The 20,344-nt window shown below is 43.5% G+C and overlaps 1 long non-coding RNA gene and 1 pseudogene across 1 annotated transcript in view; one reads left to right on the forward strand and one right to left on the reverse strand.

Moving 5' to 3' along the window:
- LOC129031972 (uncharacterized) overlaps window positions 1–20,344 on the forward strand; it is a 67,091-nt gene that overhangs the window by 28,305 nt on the left and 18,442 nt on the right. The window contains exon 2 of the long non-coding RNA XR_008501162.2: window positions 13,390–13,535. This is a non-coding gene — a long non-coding RNA (uncharacterized LOC129031972). The remainder of the gene's footprint in view (window positions 1–13,389; window positions 13,536–20,344) is intronic.
- LOC129031971 (ATP synthase subunit O, mitochondrial-like) lies at window positions 9,176–9,812 on the reverse strand (annotated as a pseudogene).

Below are 20,344 nucleotides of genomic sequence, written 5' to 3' on the forward strand. Positions count from 1 at the left end.
GAGTATGGTGGCATGCTCTTGGCTCACTGCAACCTCCGCCTCCCGCGTCCAAGTGATTCTCCTGCTTCAGCCTCCTGAGTAGCTGGAACTACAGGCATGCACCACCACGCCTGGCTAATTTTTGTATTTTTGGTAGAGACAGGGTTTCACCATGTTGGCCAGGCTGGTCTTGAACTCCTGACCTCAGGTGATCCTCCTGCCTCGGCCCCTCAAAGTGCTGGGATTACAGGCGTGAGCTACTGCGCCTGGCCATAAAATAGCCATCTTAAAGGGCCTTTCTCTGGTCTCAGAACAGACATTTTGGGCAGAAATCAAGATAAATAATGACTGCAGCTCATCAAATATATTAAAAATCTATGAGTTCATAATGACACTGAAGGAAAAACTAATTGGTCACCATTTGGAGGTCATTAGGACATTATAACTCATTTACTGTTATTACCCTGAAAATAAGGAAAGAATTAAGCATTTTCTTGTGTTTCCTGTATACACTATGCCCAAGATAGCCAAACTATTAATAAAGGAAAGTTTTTCTTTACATAAAAAATCCAGCTTACAACTGTAGGTGGAAAAAAGTGAAAGGATTAGAAAATCACCATTTTGCAACTCCTAAAGATATAATGGATCTAGGCAATGATCTTCAGTGGATGCTAAAATAAGTAGATTAAAGGTTGATGGAGGAACTTTACAAATGAAGAATTAGGCTACTACCTGAACCCAACTGATCGATGTTAACATCACTAAATGTGTGCCAGCCAGACATTCCGTGTGTCTTGATGTGATACAATAGAAAGTGCACAGCATCACCTATGAAGTATTCTTGCCTAAAGTAAATTGAACCAAATAGAATCAAATCTCTAAATCTAACTACCATTTTGCCGGAAATGCCGGGGATGGAGGAAAAGTTAAATGACATTATGAGAAAGCAACCAGCCACATCTAAAATGTGTAACATTCTAAAGGATAGATGATTCTCCAACAAATTTATTGTACGAGAATGAATGGAGAGATGAGGGACTCATAAAATAAAAGAGATTTAAGGGACTTTATAACCAGATAAAATGTGTAGACCTTGTTTGAAGGCTGGCTGCCTTTGAGGCAATCAAGGAAATTTTAACACACACTGGGTATTAGATGAAGTAAGTAAAGGATCCCTTGTTAATTTTTTCAGGTGTGATAAGGGAAAGATGATTATGTTTAAAAAAGTTTGTTAGTTAGCAATACATACTGAAATGCTTATTAGTCATATGATATCTGGATCTGTAACATATGCCGGTGTCCTAAAATACTAAACAAAAGGATTTAAAGAAAGGTATGGCCATCAGGCAGAAATGTTTCAGAGAGGACCGGTAGAATGGGAAAAGTATTCCTTGTTTTAAGCAGTAGGTGAGTCATTGGTGACTTTACAAGAGCATCCACAGACAGATGGGTAGTCAAGGAGCAAGCCAGACCAAATGATTTGGGGAGTAGTTAGAGGAAAGGGGGTGGACAAGTGCAGTCAGTGAGAAATTACTTATTTTTTCTTTTGAGACAGGGGTCTCACTCTATCGCCCAGGCTGCAGTGCAGTGGCACGATCTCAGCTCACCGTAACTTCCACCTCCCAGGTTTAAGCAATTCTCCTGTCTTAGCCTCCTGAGTAGCTGGGATTGCAGGCATGCGCCACCACACCTGGCTAATTTTTTGCATTTTTAGTAGAGACGGGGTTTCACCATGTTGGCCAGGCTGGTCTCAAACTCCTGACCTCAGGTGATCTGCCCGCCTCGGCCTCCCAAAGTGTTGGGATTACAGGTGTGAGTCATCACGCCTGGCTGAGAAATTACTTTCAAAAGGCTGGAAAGGGCTGGGTGCGGCGGCTCACGCTTGTAATCCCAGCACTTTGGGAGACTGAGGTGGGTGGATCACCTGAGGTCAGGAGTTCAAGACCAGCCTGATCAACATGGAGAAACCCCATCTCTACTAAAAATACAAAAACTTAGCCAGGTGTGGTGGTGCATGCCTGTAATCCCAGCTACTCGGGAGGCTGAGGCAGGAGAATTTCTTGAACCCAGGAGGTGGAGGTTGTGGTGAGCCAAGATCGTGCCATTGCATTCCAGCCTGGGCAACAAGAGTGAAACTTTGTCTCAGGGGGAAAAAAAAAGCCTGGAAAGATACTAATAAAAATAATAATAGTAATAGTAACTAGAGGGGTTTGAGAAAGGTTTGCTTGCTGACTTTTTTTTAATATGAAGAGATTCTACAGAGAGGGAATGGGGATAATGCCTACCTTTTTTTTGAACTTGCAGAATTCGGTCTACAACACCATGTTCTCTGTTTTCCTGTGCCAGAGAGACAGGCAATATTCTCGAGAATGTCTTCTCCTTTTCCCCTGAGTCCCAGAGTGAGTAAACTTGGAGCAGAGTTTCCAGCCAAGGTATGATGGATGTGTAGGGAGAGTGAGAATAAACCTTTATTGTTTTAAGCAACTCACATTGTGGAAGTGTTTGTTATTGCAGCATAACAGCCCATTTGATTTAGGGATACATTTTAACATAATAAAATACAGAAGATGTCTAGTGGATTCTGGAGTAGCGTTCAGTCAGACATACACTTGCAATAACACCTTACCAACGTGGCCAAGGGAGAGTTTAATGCCACCAAGTGTGTGTTCTCCATTTGGGTCTCATAGTAATGGTACCTACATCTGTTTTCTCTGCTAAGACCACAGAGAAGGTTTCTGTGTTTTCAGAGAAGGTTTTTTTCTTATCTTTTCACAAGAATGGAAGTTAAAAATAGATCCCCCTTTGGCAGCAACATGCCACCCGGCCCTTCCTTCCCTGCCAAAATGGGTTGCACTAGCAGAGGGTGACCCAGTCTATGGGCCCTAAAATCAGAGCAAGAAGAGCTGGGGCTGGGGCTGGGGCTGGGGGGTGAGGCAGCTTGAGATACTTCAAACTTTAGGAAGTCTGTAGAGGACTTGGTAAGTATTCAAAGAACACTGGTAAGGAAAGTAAAATGGTTGGAAACTTTGACCCAGTCTAGGTCTGGAAACTCTGAGGACCAAGCATGGTGGGATTTTGGAACTCCTTCCCCATCTTCAGGCAGGATCTGGGATTTGTTGCCTGCTTGAATCCTGGTGCATTTATTCAGGCACTGCAGTTACCCACTTAGCAGCTCTCCCTGGTTTCCCTCAGTGGAGCCCCACTGGGCAGGAATGTGATTAATCTGCCCATGGCCTAAAATCCTAGCTAATGCTTTGGTGGATCAGGCTTTGTCTTAGAAATATTTTCCAGTGGACAGAAAAACAGCTCTTTCTGGCTCACCACAGGGTCTGTCTCTAAGAGTGCTCTCAGAACTGCTGACATAGTGATATATTTCTATGAGGCAGTAATTAGCCAACTGCCCTGGGGCTGATCCCTTCTACACTTGTAGCAGGTTCACAGCAGGGATCCCTGCTGGATAACCTAAGCCCAGTTCATCTTAGGACTCAGACTTGCTTGGGCATGATCTGGAAGGCTGATGTGTCCCAGGGGGTTGGGTTTTTGAATTAAGAGCCTCATGGAAAGGAACCACATAAAGGGAAAAAATAATTGAAGTTCACAGGTTGGTTTAAAGATAGCAAGAAGCCAAGTACTGGGAACAAGAGAGGGCAGGGTTGTGAGGGTGCTGTGATGAATGTCTGCCACTCCCATGGCCCTCAGTGTCAGCTTGCTGGGCTGCACTCTTGCGTCCTGGAGGAAGGTGAAGGAGCGGCAATAAACATCAAATGAGAATGGAAAGAGTTGCTCTGCTGGTAACCTCAGTAAGACACAAAGGGGACCAGGACACCTTACTGTGAAGTTTCATCTGAGAGCACCCTGATCTTTCAGTTTCCCGTGGCTATCCCCAGGGTCACCTCTGGCTCCTGATCCCACTGGCCTTTTCACCCCACCCCTCAGCTGGCTTGGCTTTTCTCTTCTTCAGTTACCCACATTTGGAATTCAGGCACTTTCCCAGGATTATTTCTCTCCCCTTCTTCCTTCCCTCCCTCCCTCCCTTCCTTCCTCTCTCTCTCTCTCTCCTTCTTTCTTTCTTTCTCTTTCTGACGGAGTCTCACTGTGTCAACCAGCTGAAGTGCAGTCGCTGGAGTGCAGTGGCACAATCTTGGCTCACTGCAACCTCTGCCTCCCGGGTTCAAGCAATTCTTCTGTCTCAGCCTCCCGAGTAGCTGGGATTACAGGCGTGCACCACCATGCCCGGCTAATTTTTGTATTTTTAGTAGAGACGGGGTTTCACCATATTGGTCAGGCTGGTCTTTTTTGTCTTGCTCTGTAGCCCAGGCCGGAGTGCAGTGGCGCGATCTCGGCTCACTGCAAACTCCGCCTCCCGGGTTCACGCCATTCTCCTGCCTCAGCCTCCCGAGCAGCTGGGACTACAGGCATGTGCCATGACGCCCGGCTAATTTTTTGTATTTTTAGTAGAGACGGGGTTTCACTGTGTTAGCCAGGATGGTCTCGATCTCCTGACCTTGTGATCCGCCCACCTTGGCCTCCCAAAGTGATGGGATTACAGGCGTGAGCCACCGCGCCCGGCCCTGGTCAGGCTGGTCTCAAACTCCTAACCTCAGGTGATCCACCCGCCTCGGCCTCCCAAAGTGCTGGGATTATAGGCAGAAGCCACTGCACCCAGCCTTTCCTGCTTTCTTTCAAAGACCCCCTTATGAAAGGTGTTTATACATGTGGCAGATTTTATTGAATATTTAGAGTCCAGAAATGGTATCACATCACTGCACTACTCAACCTCCCCTGGAGAGTCTATCTCACCACAAAGCAATCTGCCCTCTCTGAGGTCACCTGTCAATTTTGGTGGCTGGTTATCAGGCACACTGACTATTCCTCACCTCAGGGACCTAAGTGCGTCACTGCTTAAGGGCATTCTCAGATACTGGGCCTGGGACAGGGGGGTTTATGCTCCAATACCAACCCACAGCTGATGGGGAGCATATGTAGGTAGATAAATACCCCAGCTTCCCAGTCTCAGTGGGGAGATTGTGTAGCATGTTCTACAGAGCTCTGCGGAGAGTCCCAGCACCAGCAGTGTTCTTATTAACATATGCCACTGTAGGGTGGCTATAATTAACAATAATATATTGTGTCATTTCAATAGTGAGAAGGAAGATATTGAATGTTCCCAACACAAAGAAATGATAAATGTTTGAGATGATGTATGTGCTAATTGTCCTGATCTAATCACTCTACAGATGTATTGCAACATCACTACGTACCCCATAAATATATACAATTATTATTTGTCAATTAACAAAATAAAATTTAGTTAAAAAAAAAACACAGAAAAACAAAAATCCTTCATGGCTTCTCTCTTTTTCCTGTCTGTCACTTTACCCACCCCCTCACTTCTGTTTCCTAGCAACACCTCCCGGCAACCTGCCTACACCTAAGCCCTTCCTTAGCAGCTGCTTTTTGTAAAACCTAAACCAATACACCTACTCTCTGTATTTCAGTTGCTACTAGTTTAAATTCTCTGCCCTCTGTTAGTTTTTCAGGTCTTTGGTCTTATAGCTGAAGTTTCATGAATATTGCTTTGAAAACAACATGCCATCTACTCTCTGTATCACACAGTTTAGCAACATAGAGGAGCTGTGTCTTTGACATTTCAGTCTTCCTTTTCCTCTTGCCTCCACCGGTGTCTGTTTGCAGTAGATGGAAGCAGTGAAGAAATTTCTCTGCCCCTTGATATGAATTGTGCATGGACTGTGGCCTTTTGCAAGGCAGAAATGACTGCAGTAAGGTTGCTTTTATGCAGTTTTACTTCCATCCAGTGGCAGGATATGTTTCTCCTTGGATGCAGTTGGAGTGGGTGGTGGACACAGGGATTTACAGAGTAAAAGCAGGGAGAATATCAGGTCTTGCAATATTATGGTCGCTTTAGAGGCTCTGGCACCAGATGTAAGTGCTGAGTGAGGTACATGGAAGGTGGCTTCAAGGGTACATTGGAGACACCCAATAGAGCTAAGTGGCACCATTTGGGAGGAATTTGATGGATGGCTGGATTTCCTACAGCATAAATGAGAATGAAATCAAGGTTATCCTTTTAGGTGATGTCTATTTTGATTATTTTTAACCTCCAGGCTCGTGTGGCCTGGAAATATGCATTACATCAAGTTGCTAAATTTTTTTTTTTTTTGAGATGGAGTTTTGCTTTGTTGCTCAGGCTAGAGTGCAACGGCATGATCTTGGCTCACTGCAACCTCCTCCTCCCGGGTTCAAGTGACTCTCCTGCCTCAGCCTCTGAGTAGCTGGGATTACAGGGGCCCACAACCATGCCCAGCTAATTTTTGTATTTTTAGTAGAGACGGGGTTTCACCATGTTGGCCAGGATGGTCTTGAACTCCTGACTTCAGCTGATCCACTTGACTTCAGGTGATCCACCCGCCTCGGCCTCCCAAAGTGCTGGGATTACAGGCATGAGCCACTGTGCCTGGCTTAAGTTGTTTAATTTAACTGAGTGAACGCACAGTAATATGTTCATGGACAAACCAGGCACAAAGGGATGTTTTCCCATAAAACAAACAGATGATGGCAGATACTGTGTGAGTCTAGATGTTCTGTCACATTTGAACTTGGGTGGAACCCTGTGAGAATGACACAGTGGTAAGGGCTTCAAAGTGTTAGAAACACCTTGAAGAAAGCCTAGAATTGGGAATGATTTGAACAGATGAATCTGTTAAGAAAAGTTCATTAGGAAGATTGTGTGAACCAGTTCTTTGGAAGAATGAAATTCATAGCTGCTTTAAGATCATGCAAACGGCCGAGTGTGGTGGCTCACGCCTGTGATCCCAGCACTTTGGGAGGCTGAGGTAGGTGGATCACTTGAGCCCAGGAGTTCAAGACCAGCCTGGGCAACATAGCAAAACCCCGTCTCTACAAAAAATAAAAAAAATTAGCCCAGTGTTGTAACGCATGCACCTCTGGTCTAGCTACTTGGGAGGCTGATGTGGGAGGATTGCTTGAGCCAGGAGGCTGAGGCTGCAGTGAGCCGTGATCACGACACTGCACTCCAGCCTGGGCAACAGTGAGATTCTGTCTCAAAAATTAAAAAAGATGATACAAATTATTACAACCTTAGGACTCGGTGAAGCTCAATAACATTTATTGGATGTATTATTTACTTGGGTACATAAACTCCTTAAAATTGAGTGTGAACTTTTTCTGGAGAAAAGATTTGTAGTTTCATCAGATTCTCAGTGGTTGGGTTTGTGACCACCCTCCCCATCCCCAAAGATTAAAAGCCATGAGTATACTTAAAAGAGAAATAACCTGGGTCACATAAATCTACCAACATTTAACCTCTGTCCTGTTGCTGTACATGAGTGCATTTGTACTTTAATGGTAACAGAAACAACCACCACCACCACCACCTCCATAATGAGCCTGAGGATCGTATTGCCAAGTTGACATACATGCTTTTGTGTGTATGGAAATGAGTTTTATACTCAGATGGATATAGGTTCAAGTCCTTGTTCTGCTAGTTAATAATTATATGACACTGATTCAGGAACTTTATCTCCTGTGTTTTATTTTCTCTCCTCTAAAATGAGAGTCCTACCTCCTATGTTGCTGTGAGGATTAGAAAGAATGTATATGACCTCCTTAGAATTCCTTCTTTACTCTCATAACTCTCTGTTACAGGACTTAGGTTGCTGTGTTGATTGGGGTTCACTTTTAGAGAACAGAATCTACTCAAGCTATAGAAAAGTTGATTTGTTTTTTTTTTGAGTTGGAGTCTCGCTCTGTTGCCCAGGCTGGAGTACAGTGGCATAATCGGCTCAGTGCAACCTCCACCTCCTGGGTTCAAGCTGTTCTCCTGCCTCTGCCTCCTGAATATCTGGGGTTACAGGTCCCCACCACCATGCCCGGCTAATTTTTGTATTTTTAGTACAGACAGGATTTCACCATGTTGACAAGGCTGGTCTTGAACTCCTGACCTCAAGTGATCCGTCTGCCTCAAGCTTCTCAGAGTGCTGGGATTGCAGGCATGAGCCACCATACCCAGCCGAAAAGTAGAAATTTGAAGGGCTAAAGAAACAGATTCTAGGCTGAGTATTCAGAAATGATTCTCAAAGCCACACTACAGAATCAGAACACCAAGGAAGCTGCTGCATATTCTCTTGTCAGGAAGGCATTTGCTGAATGGGGAAGCTGCTGTAACAGTTGTTGGCCGTGAAGTCATACCATCACTGATCCAATCAGGAAGCCGTCATGAGTAGAAACCTGTCTCCACAATGACCAGCTTTAGAATGGAGCTGTACCTGCTGTAGCCTGCTCCTTGACAGAGGAGCTAGTGCCTGAATGCTGCTAATCATACCCTAGAGAAACCACACACCTCTGTGACCATTTTTAAAAAATTATTATTTTGAGACAGAGTCTTGCTCTTTTATTCAGGCTGGAGTTCAATGGCACAATCACAACTCACTGCAGCCTTGAACTCCAGGCTCCAACTTCAGCCTTCCAAGTATCTGGGACTACAAGTGTGCACAACCATGCCTGGCTAACTCTTTAATTTTTTGTAGAGACAGGGTTTTGCTGTGTTGCCCAGGTTGCTCTTGAACTTCTGGGTTTAAGAGATCCATCCGCCTCAGCCTCCCAAAGGGCGGGAATTATAGGGGTGAGCCACCATGCCCAGCCTCTTTGTGACCATTTTTAAAGTGTAAATGTAGAAACAACAAAAAAGGAGGGCTCTTACCTCATGATCTGATTTAAGAAACCTAAATCACACCCAGAGCCCTAGCTGCAAGGGAGTCTGAAATATGTAGAATTTTTTTTCTTTAATCTTTCATCTTCTTCAATATAAGAGAGCACACTGGAAAGAGATTAGGTAGATATTGAATGTTAATCTGCCGTGTGTATTCTAGTAATTTTTATCCAAGTATTATTAGTAGAGACAGAATTTCACCATGTTGACAAGGCTGGTCTTGAACTCCTGACCTTAAGTGATCCATCCGCCTCAAGCCTCCTAGAGTGCTGGGAAAACAGGCGTGAGCCACCATGCCTGGCTGAAAAGTAGAAATTTGAAGGGCTAAAGATTATTATTAATTATTTTGTCCAAGGAGTATTTTTATTATTATTTTTTCTGCTCTGGAAGCTTTTTATTGTTGCTCCAAGTTTAAGAATTTTCAGTGATGGTAGAAAACCAATACTTTTAGACAACCTCCTGCATAGCCCTGCTCAGCTTCTGAATCTTGGTCTCGACAGACATGTCAACATATTTCTCTCAAATGCGCACAATCATTCCACCCATGATTGACAGATCAGTCTTACCCTCCAATTTCAATACTTGGCCCTGACTTAGGAAGCTCTTCAGGACTGTTTTTAATTCAGAGAGTGTGGCTTCCTCTAAAGGAGATGCAGTGGTCCCTGTGCAAGATACCTCTCCAGGGTGGACACTCATCATGGTAGAAAAAGAAGAAACGACTCCTTGGGTATTGCTTAAGCGACCATATTGAGCAAGCAAATTGATCAGGGTCGGAGAGAGAACGTCTCTTTGGCTGTGATGTCATTTAGGCTTTTCACTTTAATGGAACACTTCATACAGGGATTCAAAATAGAAGCAGCCACTTTGGGTTCCTTTAGGATTTGTGCTATTCTCAACAGCTCCTTTTCTGCTTGCTCCAGCTTATGCTGTTTCAATACAGCAGAATAAAGAGCCGTGGCATAGCAACCTTCCATACTGTGTACCTAAACAGGAGGCCTCACAAGCTTGGCAATGGTCTGACCACAGACGTACTGAAGCATCACACCTGCCAGGAGAGCCCAGACACTGCTGGCGGGGTGGCCATCACCTCCTAGGCACCTTTTTACTATTTTTTAATTATAGAAGTAATACATAGGCCAGGTGTGGTAGCTCATGCTTGTAATCCCAGCACTTTGGATGGCAGAGGTGGGAGGATTGCTTGAGCCCAGGGGTTCGAGACCAGTCTGGGCACCATAGCAAGATGCTGTCTCTATAAAAAATACAAAAATTAAGGCCAGGTGTGGTGGCTTATGCCTGTAATCCCAGCACTTTGGGAGGCCGAGGTGGGTGGATCACTTGAGGTCAGGAGTTCAAGACCAGCTTGACCAATATGGTGAAACCCTATTTCTACTAAAAATACAAAAATTAGCCAGGAGTGGTGGCATGCACCTGTAGTCCCAGCTACTCGGGAGGCTGAGACAGGAGAATTGCTTGAACCTGGGAGGCAGAGGTTGCAGTGAGCCAAGATCTTGCCACTGCACTCCAGCCTGGGTGACAGAGTGAAACTCCATCTCAAACAAAAACAAACAAACAAAGAAACAAAATATGAAAATTAGCCAGGCATGGTGGTGCACGTCTGTAGTCCCAACTGCTCGGGAGGTTGAGGTGGAAGAATTGCTTGAGCCCAGGAGGTCAGCGCTGCAGTGAGCTGTGATCGTGCCATTGCACTCCAGCCTGGGTGACAGAATGAGACCCTGTCTCAAAACAAAAACAACAATAACAAACAAAACAAAAAAGTAATACATAAATATATTCTCTTTGTAGAAGACAAGAACAGAACAAATCTGCAGAGTAAAAAGTAAACATCCCGACCCACTTAGTTCCCACATCGCTTCCTAGCGGGGAGTCACTGACAGCAGTTTACTGGCTATTGATTCAATCTTTTGTCTGTGCGTGTATATGTACATAGAGGTATGCACACATATCTAAGAATTTTTAAAAACATAAATATGCTAATACTAGTCCATAACTTTGCTTAGAAATCTTTCCATGTCAGTTCATAAAGATCTAATAGGGGTCAGGAAACTTTCTTCAAAGGCCCAGATAGTAAAGATTTTAGGCTTTGTGGACCACATATAGCAGTGGTCCCCAACTTTTTTGGCACCAGGGACTGGTTTCGTGAAAGACAATTTTTCCATGGATGAGGGTATGGGGCAGATGGTTTCGGGGTGAAACGGTTCCACCTCAGATCATCAGGCATTAGATTCTCATAAGGAGTGCACAACCTAGATCCCTTGTATGTGCAGTTCACAACACAGTTTGCGCTCCTATGAGAATCTAATAGATCTGGCAGGAGACGGAGCTCGGGTGGTAATGCTCTCTCGCCTGCCACTTGCCTCCTGCTGTGCAGCCTGGTTCCTAACAGGCCACTGATCTGATATACAGTCTTGGTGACATAGTCTTCTGGTTTTTGTTGCTATTTGTTTTTTTTTTTTTAAACAACCATTTAAAAATGTCAAAAACATTCTTTTTTTTTTTTTTTTGAGACGGAGTCTCGCTCTGTCACCCAGGCTGGAGTGCAGTAGCACGACCTCGGCTCACTGCAACCTCTGCCTCCCAGGTTCCAGTGATTCTCCTGCCTCAGCCTCCCTAGTAGCTGGGACTACAGTTGCATGCCACCACGCCCGGCTAATTTTTGTATTTTTAGTAGAGACAGGGTTTCACCATGTTGGCCAGGCTGGCCTCAAACTCCTGTCCTCAGGTGATCCACCCACCCCAGCCTCCCAAAGTGCTGGGATTACAGGCGTGAACCACCGTGCCTGACCCCACATTTTCTTTATTCACTCATCCTTCAATGGATATTTAGGTTGTTTCCATAGCCATCTTGGCTATTATGAATAACGGTGCAATGAACACAGGGGTACAGATATCTCTTTGGGATCCTGATTTCAATTCTTTTGGATATGTACCCACAAGTGGGATCGCTGGATCACATGGTAGTTCTATTTTTAATTTTTTGAGGAAACTCCAAACTGTTTTCTATAGTGGCTGCATCATTTTGCATTCCTACCAACAGTGTGCAGGAGTTCCACATCCTTGTCAACACTTTTTATCTTTTTCTTTTTGATAAGCGGGGGTGCTGGGCCAACTCTCTCTCCCCTGGGAGAAGCTGAGAACTGGACGTTTTTTTTATCCACAAGCTCTGTGCCATGCAAGGGGAAGGGCCAATGGTGCCTATCAGCCAGAGACTCCACCTCCATTCTCCCCTCGGTATCCAAACTGTAACTGATCATGAGACTTCCAGGACTGGCAAGATAAAAGCTAGTTTTTTGGGAAGTCCTCTCACAAGAGTTGGGGTGCTGGACACAAAGACTAACCTCTCCCCTCCTCTGGTGGAAGCTTGGGAGTGAGGGGATCTTCTCATGGTCATACAGCATGGGGTTAGGGGCAGGGTCTCCAGTGAGAGAATGTCCCTAGTCTCCTTACTAGCTTCAGTGAGTCTGATGTAGCATTTTCTGGGGGTGCAGGAGCCTCTCACATAGTTTCTGATCTTTTGCAAAGGGATTTTGTCAATGAATTTTTGCTGAATCAGTATGTGGAGGGGAGGGGGGAAGGATAATTCAGGGTTTTTTATACTGCCATGTTGCTGACATAACAACCTCTTATTAACACAACTACTTATTTTTTTGTGAGTCTAGAAAGTTGTTAATCCTTTTTGAACCTCATTTCTTTTAAAAATAACTATAAATTGGAGGTAGCAACACTGAGACTTTATTAGGTTGCAGTAAGCATTAAATGAGATAATGTATGCATTTCATGTGGATGTTACTGGCCCCTGCTCCCAGTGGAGCAGAAGACTAGATCCATTTCATGGACTCACTAAGGGTGGCTTACATTTCCTTAACACCAAACTGGCTAATTAAAAGATGGCTTTAGCCATTTGCTCCCTTTCCTACTCTGGGCTATATTCTCTGAGAGCCACAATTTCTGCCCAGCACTGTTTTTTTTTTTTTTTTTTTGAGACAGAGTCTCACTCTGTCACCCAGGCTGGAGTGCAGTGGTGCCATCTCAGCTTACTGTAACCTCCACCTCCCGGGTTCAAGCGATTCTCCTGCCTCAGCCTCCCGAGTAGCTGGGATTACAGGCGCCCGCCACCATGCCTGGCTAATTTTTGTATTTTTAGTAGAGACGGGGTTTCACCATGTTGGCCAGGCTGGTCTTGAACTCCTGGCCTCAAGTGATCCACCTGCCCCAGCCTCTCAAAGTGCTGGGATTACAGGCGTGAGCCACTGTATCCGGCCTCTGTCCAGCACTTCTAACCCTCCTCCAGCAACTACTTCCTCTTCTTCCTCCATGCCTGGGATATGGGCTCTATTCCAGGCACTACTGCCGGTTCCTCCACTAGGATCTGAACCTTCCTGTCACCCATAAACAGGCCCTTTCCTAGAGTCAGAGCAACGCTCTGGTCTATGATCCGTCTTGGGGGTTGGGGGACTGCTGCCCTCCCACATCCCTGTTAGAGAGACGATAGGAAAGCTGGGCTGCATGTGTACCAGCATCTTCCAGCATTGATATGTAGCCTTGCCCCTTACAGTTTTAAACCAGTTTCCTCTGCTCCTTCCTTCACTCTGAGGACTTTGTAATTGGACAAGTGTTAACATCCCTACTGTTTTCTCCCTTAGGATCAATTTTCTCTCAGGAGGCTCCTCATTGACTCATGCAAACAGATTTCTGGCCAGAACTGCTCCAAGGCCTTCCAGATGTGCACAGGCATGGATGAATCAGAGCAGAAATGGACAGATGCAGCTCAAATGGAGGGTTCTGCTATGTAAGTAAAGCATCCAGCCTTCCACATTGGGAGTCATCTCTAGTCCCAAGCTTGAGTTGAGTCATCTTTAATTGAGGTACACAGAGTAGGGCAGCTTTGAAGTCATTTACAGCTGAAGCTGGACTCCTACCCAGTGTCTTTCTCTCTTTGTGACCTGGAGTTAGCTACTTAGCTTTCTGAGTTTCAATTAACTCACAGTTAAAATAGTAATAATAATTTTCATTTTATGGTTTGTTGTATGCATTACTGAATAATATTTAGAAAATATCTGGCAAGTACTGCTTTTTATTCTTTTTCCATTAAGCATCTCTTTTGTGACTTACTAAGGCTGAGTTTTATTTTATTATATTTCTATCATCCTTCTTTTTGTGTAGTCTTTTTCTTTCTTTTTTCTCTTTCTCCCTGCCTGCCTGCCTGCCTACCTTCCTTCTTTTTTCCTTTGCTGTGTTTTTAAAACAGTAGACAAATATCGGAGAACAGGACCCCATCATTAGAACACTGACAAGTTTTTCTAGCAGAAACAATATTTTGTTCCAACAATTGTGTAGGCTTAATATATAAGTAACTTCACAATATCCTTAAGAAATTAAACACAGATTAGAGTGTTCTAAAATTATTTAAAAATCTAAAAATGTTAAAAATCAACTGGGCGCGGTGGCTCACACCTGTAATCCCAGCACTTTGGGAGGCTGAGGTGGGTGGATCACCTGAGGTCGAGAGTTCGAGACCAGCCTGACCAACATGGAGAAACCCTGTCTCTACTAAAAATACAAAATTAGCCGGGCGTGGTGGTACATGCCTGTAATCCCAGCTACTCGGGAGGCTGAGGCAGGAGAATTGCTTGAACCCAGGAGGCAGAAGTTGTGGTGAGCCAAGATCGTGCTATTGCACTCCAGCCTCCAGTTTCACGAGAGTGAAACTGCATCTCAAAAAAAAAAAAAAAAAAAAGTTAAAAATCACACATAAGCTCACAACTTACATGAACAAAAGAACTTTTATATTTTATATTACTTACCATAAACCAATAGCAAATATCTATTTCTCAAAGGCACAAATTCTGCATAAAATTTAGCAATGCCTTCCCATACCTGTTACCCAAATACAATTGAATAAAATCAGTGACACCAGGGTATTGTGCAGCTTAAACTACAACTGGATGTAAAATGAGCTTATCTAAGCTGTTGTTATGGTGTTAACTTTATAAAAAATGTATCTGAGAGTGGACTTTCTCTTTCTACCTAATCTAGAAGGTAGAACGCTGGAGATAGTAAATTACCCCAAACCACAAATGGGAAACAGATGGCTTTTCAGCCAGGGACAGAACCAATTATTTATAACCTTCTCCTCGTCATCCTTCTTACAAAGTAAACCTGGCAAATGGTTGGGAACATGAGCTCACAAGTCAGTAGGACAACAAAATATGCTGACTATACTGTAGGCTAGTTTCTTCCTGAAAGAAGGCACAGTAATGCAGGATGAAAATAGGGGTGATGAAAGCAACTTAAGGTTACTTTTGATTTTTAAAAGTAGTAATTCCGGGCCGGGCGCTGTGGCTTATGCCTGTAATCCCAGCACTTTGGGAGGCCAAGGCAGGTGGATCACCTGAGGTTAGGAGTTTGAGAACAGCCTGGCTAACATGGTGAAACCCCGTTTCTACTAAAAGTACAAAAAATTAGCCAGGTGTGGTGGCACGTGCCTGTAATCCCAGCTACTTGAGAGGCTGAGGCAGGAGAATTGCTTGAACCCCGGAGGCAGAGGTTGCAGTGAGCCGAGATCGCGCCATTGTACTCTGCCTTGGGCAATAAGGGTAAAACTCCGTCTCAAAAAAAAAAAAAAAAAAGTAATTCTGGCTGCGTGCAGTGGCTCATGCCTGTAATCCCAGCACTTTGGGAGGCTGAGGTGGGTGGATCACCTGAGGTTAGGAGTTTGAGAGCAGCCTGACCAACATAGTGAAACCCCTCTCTAATAAAAATACAAAAATTAGCTGGGCATGGTGGCAGGTGCCTGTAATCCCAGCTACTCAGGAGGCTGAGGCAGGAGAATTGCTTGAACCCGGGAGGCAGAGGTTGCAGTGAGCCGAGCCATCGCACTCCAGCCTGGGTGACAGAGCGAGACTATGTCTCCAGAAAAAAAAAAAGTAATACCATCACAGCTATTGAATGAAATGTTTCCAAGTGTTCTAATATTAATTCTGAAGTAGTCAGCATCATGTTTTTAGAAGGATGTTATTGAATCACAACATATTGTCACTTGAAGGCACCTCTAATCTCAGTTCACAAATAAGAAAGTGTGATATACTTATTGGGCAAACACAGTGGGCAATGGACCAAGTGAGGACCCCCCAATCCTGAGTTACAATTCTAAATACTACGTCATTTGTACACCCTGGGAACTGGGAAAATGTCAGGTTACAAGCAAAATATATTTGCTTAGACCTTTACATTTTTCGCTGTGCTATTCTCAACAACACTGTCGATTACTATCCTCTTTGAAATCCACATCTAACTCAGATCAGCAATGAAGGCTCTTGCTTTAATTCTTAAAACCAGTAATGTCAGTGTTGCTGATCTACATGTAGGATTTCAGAATTTAACCAGGCCAGATAATACAACTGTGCTCAACTCAACTAGGACCAGGAAGTTCCCAAGTGGACTTTGCATTGAGTGGAGTTTTAAAATTCCACGGAGGCCCACCAGTGGATTAAGTATGTATTCTTGGAACACCAAGAAACAGGAGGCCTTGTTGGTATCACTGACAATGCCTAGATGACAAAGTTTCGAGTAAGGTGAAATGAAGACAGGGTCTTGCTCTGCCACCCAGGCTCGAGTGCAGTAGTGTGACCTTGGCTCACTGCAGCTTTGAATTCTTGGGCTCAAGCGATTCCCTTGCCCCAGCCTCCTGAGTAGCTTGGACTACAGGCACATGCCGCCATGCCCAGCTATGTTTCTATAGAAACAGGGTTTCACTATGTTGCCCAGGCTGGTCTTAAGCTCCCGGCCCAAAGCCATCATCCTGCTTTGGCCTCCCAAAGCACTGGGATTACAGGTATGAGCCACTGTGCCTGGCCCAAGAAAGTAATCTGTTTAAAGTTTAATGTATAAGGAATTCAATAAGGAGAGGTCATAGTCCTCCCTTAGGTATCGTGCAGAAGCAAAGCAGAGCTCACATGTGCTTAAAATGTCATCCAGGGTCACTCTCTGAAGTGCTAATTTTATGTTTCCCTTTACACAAAAAAAGAAAAACAATTAATCTTCCAACTCAACCAGTCAGTCACCTAGTATAATAACTGAATGAGTTGGGTATAGTTCCTCCATTTCAAATGGTTTACATAATTGGATATAATAGAGAGCAGTATTCAACAAAAGGTGATCACTATAAACATGTGAACTATCATCATTATGAAAGTGCTTGAGGAACACTGGGGTGGGTTAGGGCATGGGATAAAGGTGGAGTTAATCTAAAAAAGAAAAGACTTCATTGAGAAGGAGTTTGAAAGGAGATAGGCAATCTGGCAGCTGAAAAAGATGGAGAATCCAAGCCACATGTAATGTATATGTGCCTGCTTGAATTTTCGTTAGTACCAAATTGTCCCTAATGGCATGAAAAATAATAAAACACAAAGTTGGATGGAAGTTAGATTATTCAACCTGGAAGAAAGTGCTTATAGATATGATATCCTTAATTTTTTATGAAACTTTCTCTTTAACAGTTTATAATGACAAACCTCTAGTTGAGTGGAAAAATCTGGCACTGGAGAATTTTACTTAATTATATAACTGAGAGTTGACAGAGCTTTAAAAAAAAATTAGCTTGTGCCATGTTAAAGTGCTGGTATTTGATCTTGACCATTTTTGACCTAACAAACTGGCAGTGTTTTATGCTTTGACATAAAACATGGATTAATAATTTAATAAAAATAGTTATATATACCAGGTGCGATGGCATGCCTGTAAGCCCAGCACTTTGTGATGCCAAGGCAGGAGGATTGCTCACATCCAGAAGTTCGAGACCAGCCTGGACAATATAGCGAGACCTCATCTCTCCAAAAAATCAGAACCTATCCAGGTGTGGTGGTGTGTGCCTGTAGTCCTAGCTACTTGGGAGGCTAAAGTGGGAGGATCACTTGAGCCCAGGAGGTTGAGGCTACAGTGAGCTGTGATCGTGCCACTACACTCAGCCTGGACGACAGAGTGAGACCCTGTCTCAAAAAAATAAAAAAATAACTCAAGAAGAGCTATATATATTTATATATGTAATATTTGACTTATTACATACAATTTGTCTTATTTCATATTTTATTTCTATACATAATATAGTTCAGAATAGTAACATTAAAACCCTACTAAACATAGCATCATTTTGATGATTGAGAAAGCACTTCCTTCTTCATTCACTAGACATTCATTGAGCACCTGTTATGTTTCCAGCACTCTGCTCCTTGCTGAGATACAAGGATGAGTAAAATATATGTCTTGCCCTTGACTTTCTGAGTTTAGTAAGGGAGATGAACACCTTAACAGATCATTACTCAGAGAAACTGTGTGTACAGGGGTTAAGAAGGAAAGCCCTGAGGTCAGACAAACCCAGATGTTTAGTCTGGTGTTCACCACTTTTGCTAAGTGCCAAAGCTCTCTTAGCCTTGTGGAAATAATAACAGTATCTCCCAGGATTCTTGTGAGAGTTAAATGTGACAATGCACGTGAAGTTGCTTAGCATTGTACTGTACTTAACAAGTACTCAGGAAATGCTGAGTATTACTGTAAGTGTTAAGCGGTATTTACATAATTAGATGTGGTTGCTACTTGCTTCCTTTGAGTGGAGTTAGGTCAACTGGTTTTAATGATAAGCAACACATGACAGTGACAATGATTTATAGTGAACTATAGTGAACTCCTCATAGTAGTTTAGAGAAAAATCTCATCATCTTTTCCTGGAAATGAGACCTGTTATCAATCAAAAGTGCTGGTCTAAGGAAGTGGCTGAACAGATTGAACATACCTCTCAGGAGTGGGGCTGGCTTTTCTAGGTACTCAACATTCTTTTAAAGCTTTTGATTAAAAAAAAAAAAAAAAAAAAAAGGGCGGGGCGCTGTGGTTCAGGCCTGTAATCCGGCTCAGGCCTGTAATCCCATCACTTTGGGAAGCCGAGGCAGGTGAATCATGAGATCAGGAGATCGAGACCATCCTGGCTAACACAGTGAAACCCTGTCTCTACTAAAAATACAAAACAATTAGCCAGGCATGGTGGTGGGCAGGTGGCGGGCACCTGTAGTCCCAGCTACTCAGGAGACTGAGACAGGAGAATGGCATGAACCCAGGAGGCAGAGCTTGCAGTGAGCCGAGATTGTGTCACTGCACTCCAGCCTGGGTGACAGAGTGAGACTCCATCTCAAAAAAAAAAAAAAAAAAAAAGAGGAACTGAAACAGGAACTAATAGATTTAACAGATTTGATGATAATTAAGAACTTAAATTCTTTTCTCCGGTTCACGTTTGTCTTCTCAGACAAAATAGTTATTGCCAAGATGCCCAGGCACATGAATGCCTTTATCAAAACCTACTGAATAGTCTTTCCTTCAATAAATACTATTGAGCCCTACAGTTTTCCAGGCACTGTGCTAGGCTCTGGGAGTATGAAGGTAAGCAAAACCACAGGCTGGTGGCAGAGACAAACATTCATGAAATAAGCCTCCACATTCATAATAATAGTTGCTCTAAGTGAGAAGTTTAGAGCAGAGGCCCTGATTTAGGCTGGGGCATAGGTTTGTGGAGGCAGAGAAGAGTTCATTTAGGGAAGTAACATCTAAAAATACCACTTACCCTTTAGAAGAGCTGGCGATTTTCTCTCCTTTTTTTTTTTGAGACAGAGTCTTGCTCTGTCGCCCAAGCTAGAGCGCAATGGTGCAATCTCGGCTCAGTACAACCTCCACCTCCCAGGTTCAAGCCATTCTCCTGCCTCAGCCTCCCAAGTAGCTGGGATTACAGGTGCCTGCCACCACACCCGGCTAATTTTTGTATTTTTTAGTAGAGACGGGGTTTCACCATCTTGGCCAGGCTGGTCTCGAACTCCTGACCTTGTGATCCACACCCTCCCCCCGCCTTGGCCTCCCAAAGTGCTGGGATTACAGGCGTGAGCCACCGCACCTGGCCGATTTTCTCTTTAAGTCCAAAGCTGCCAGCAAGTTCAGGAGACAAAAGCTTAGTCAAATAAATTTTTGGTTACCATATGGAAAATGTCATGTTGATATAAATTATTTATTCTATCACCCAACTATATTGATAACATTAAACATGGCCTTTCTATCTGTCATTCTGCCCCAATGGGACTTTCATTTCGTTAACGTTATACAAAGTAAAATCATCTACCTCTGGAATGATTTTATCATTATTAACACACATATACATGTATACTTAATTATGGTTCTTTATATGCACTAAAGAAGCTGGGAAAATTTTAGAAGATAGTAAAATGAAATGGTTCTTCCATTCTTGTCTGGGAGGGGCTCCTTGCTCTGGAATGATACTTCATATATAAATACAGTGTTTCTCCGTGGTCTTCCTTTTGGATTTTTGGAGGTTGGATGGGAAGGGCTGAATTTCAGCACACACTGAAAACAGCTTATCTTGTAGGAGGGATTATAATAACCCAAACATTGTATAAAAGTGGCATTTTGAGATTTCCTCCGAAATGTATTAAAAACAGAGAGAGGAAAAAAATGATTGTAGCAAGTATTCAGCCATTTTACCTTTTTATGCAAATATTTAGCAATTTCTTGGGCTTCTAGTAATTTAGTGATCAATGGCTCCAATCA

The sequence above is a fragment of the Pongo pygmaeus genome, chromosome 11, assembly GCF_028885625.2.
Source record: "Pongo pygmaeus isolate AG05252 chromosome 11, NHGRI_mPonPyg2-v2.0_pri, whole genome shotgun sequence".
NCBI lineage: Eukaryota > Metazoa > Chordata > Mammalia > Primates > Hominidae > Pongo > Pongo pygmaeus.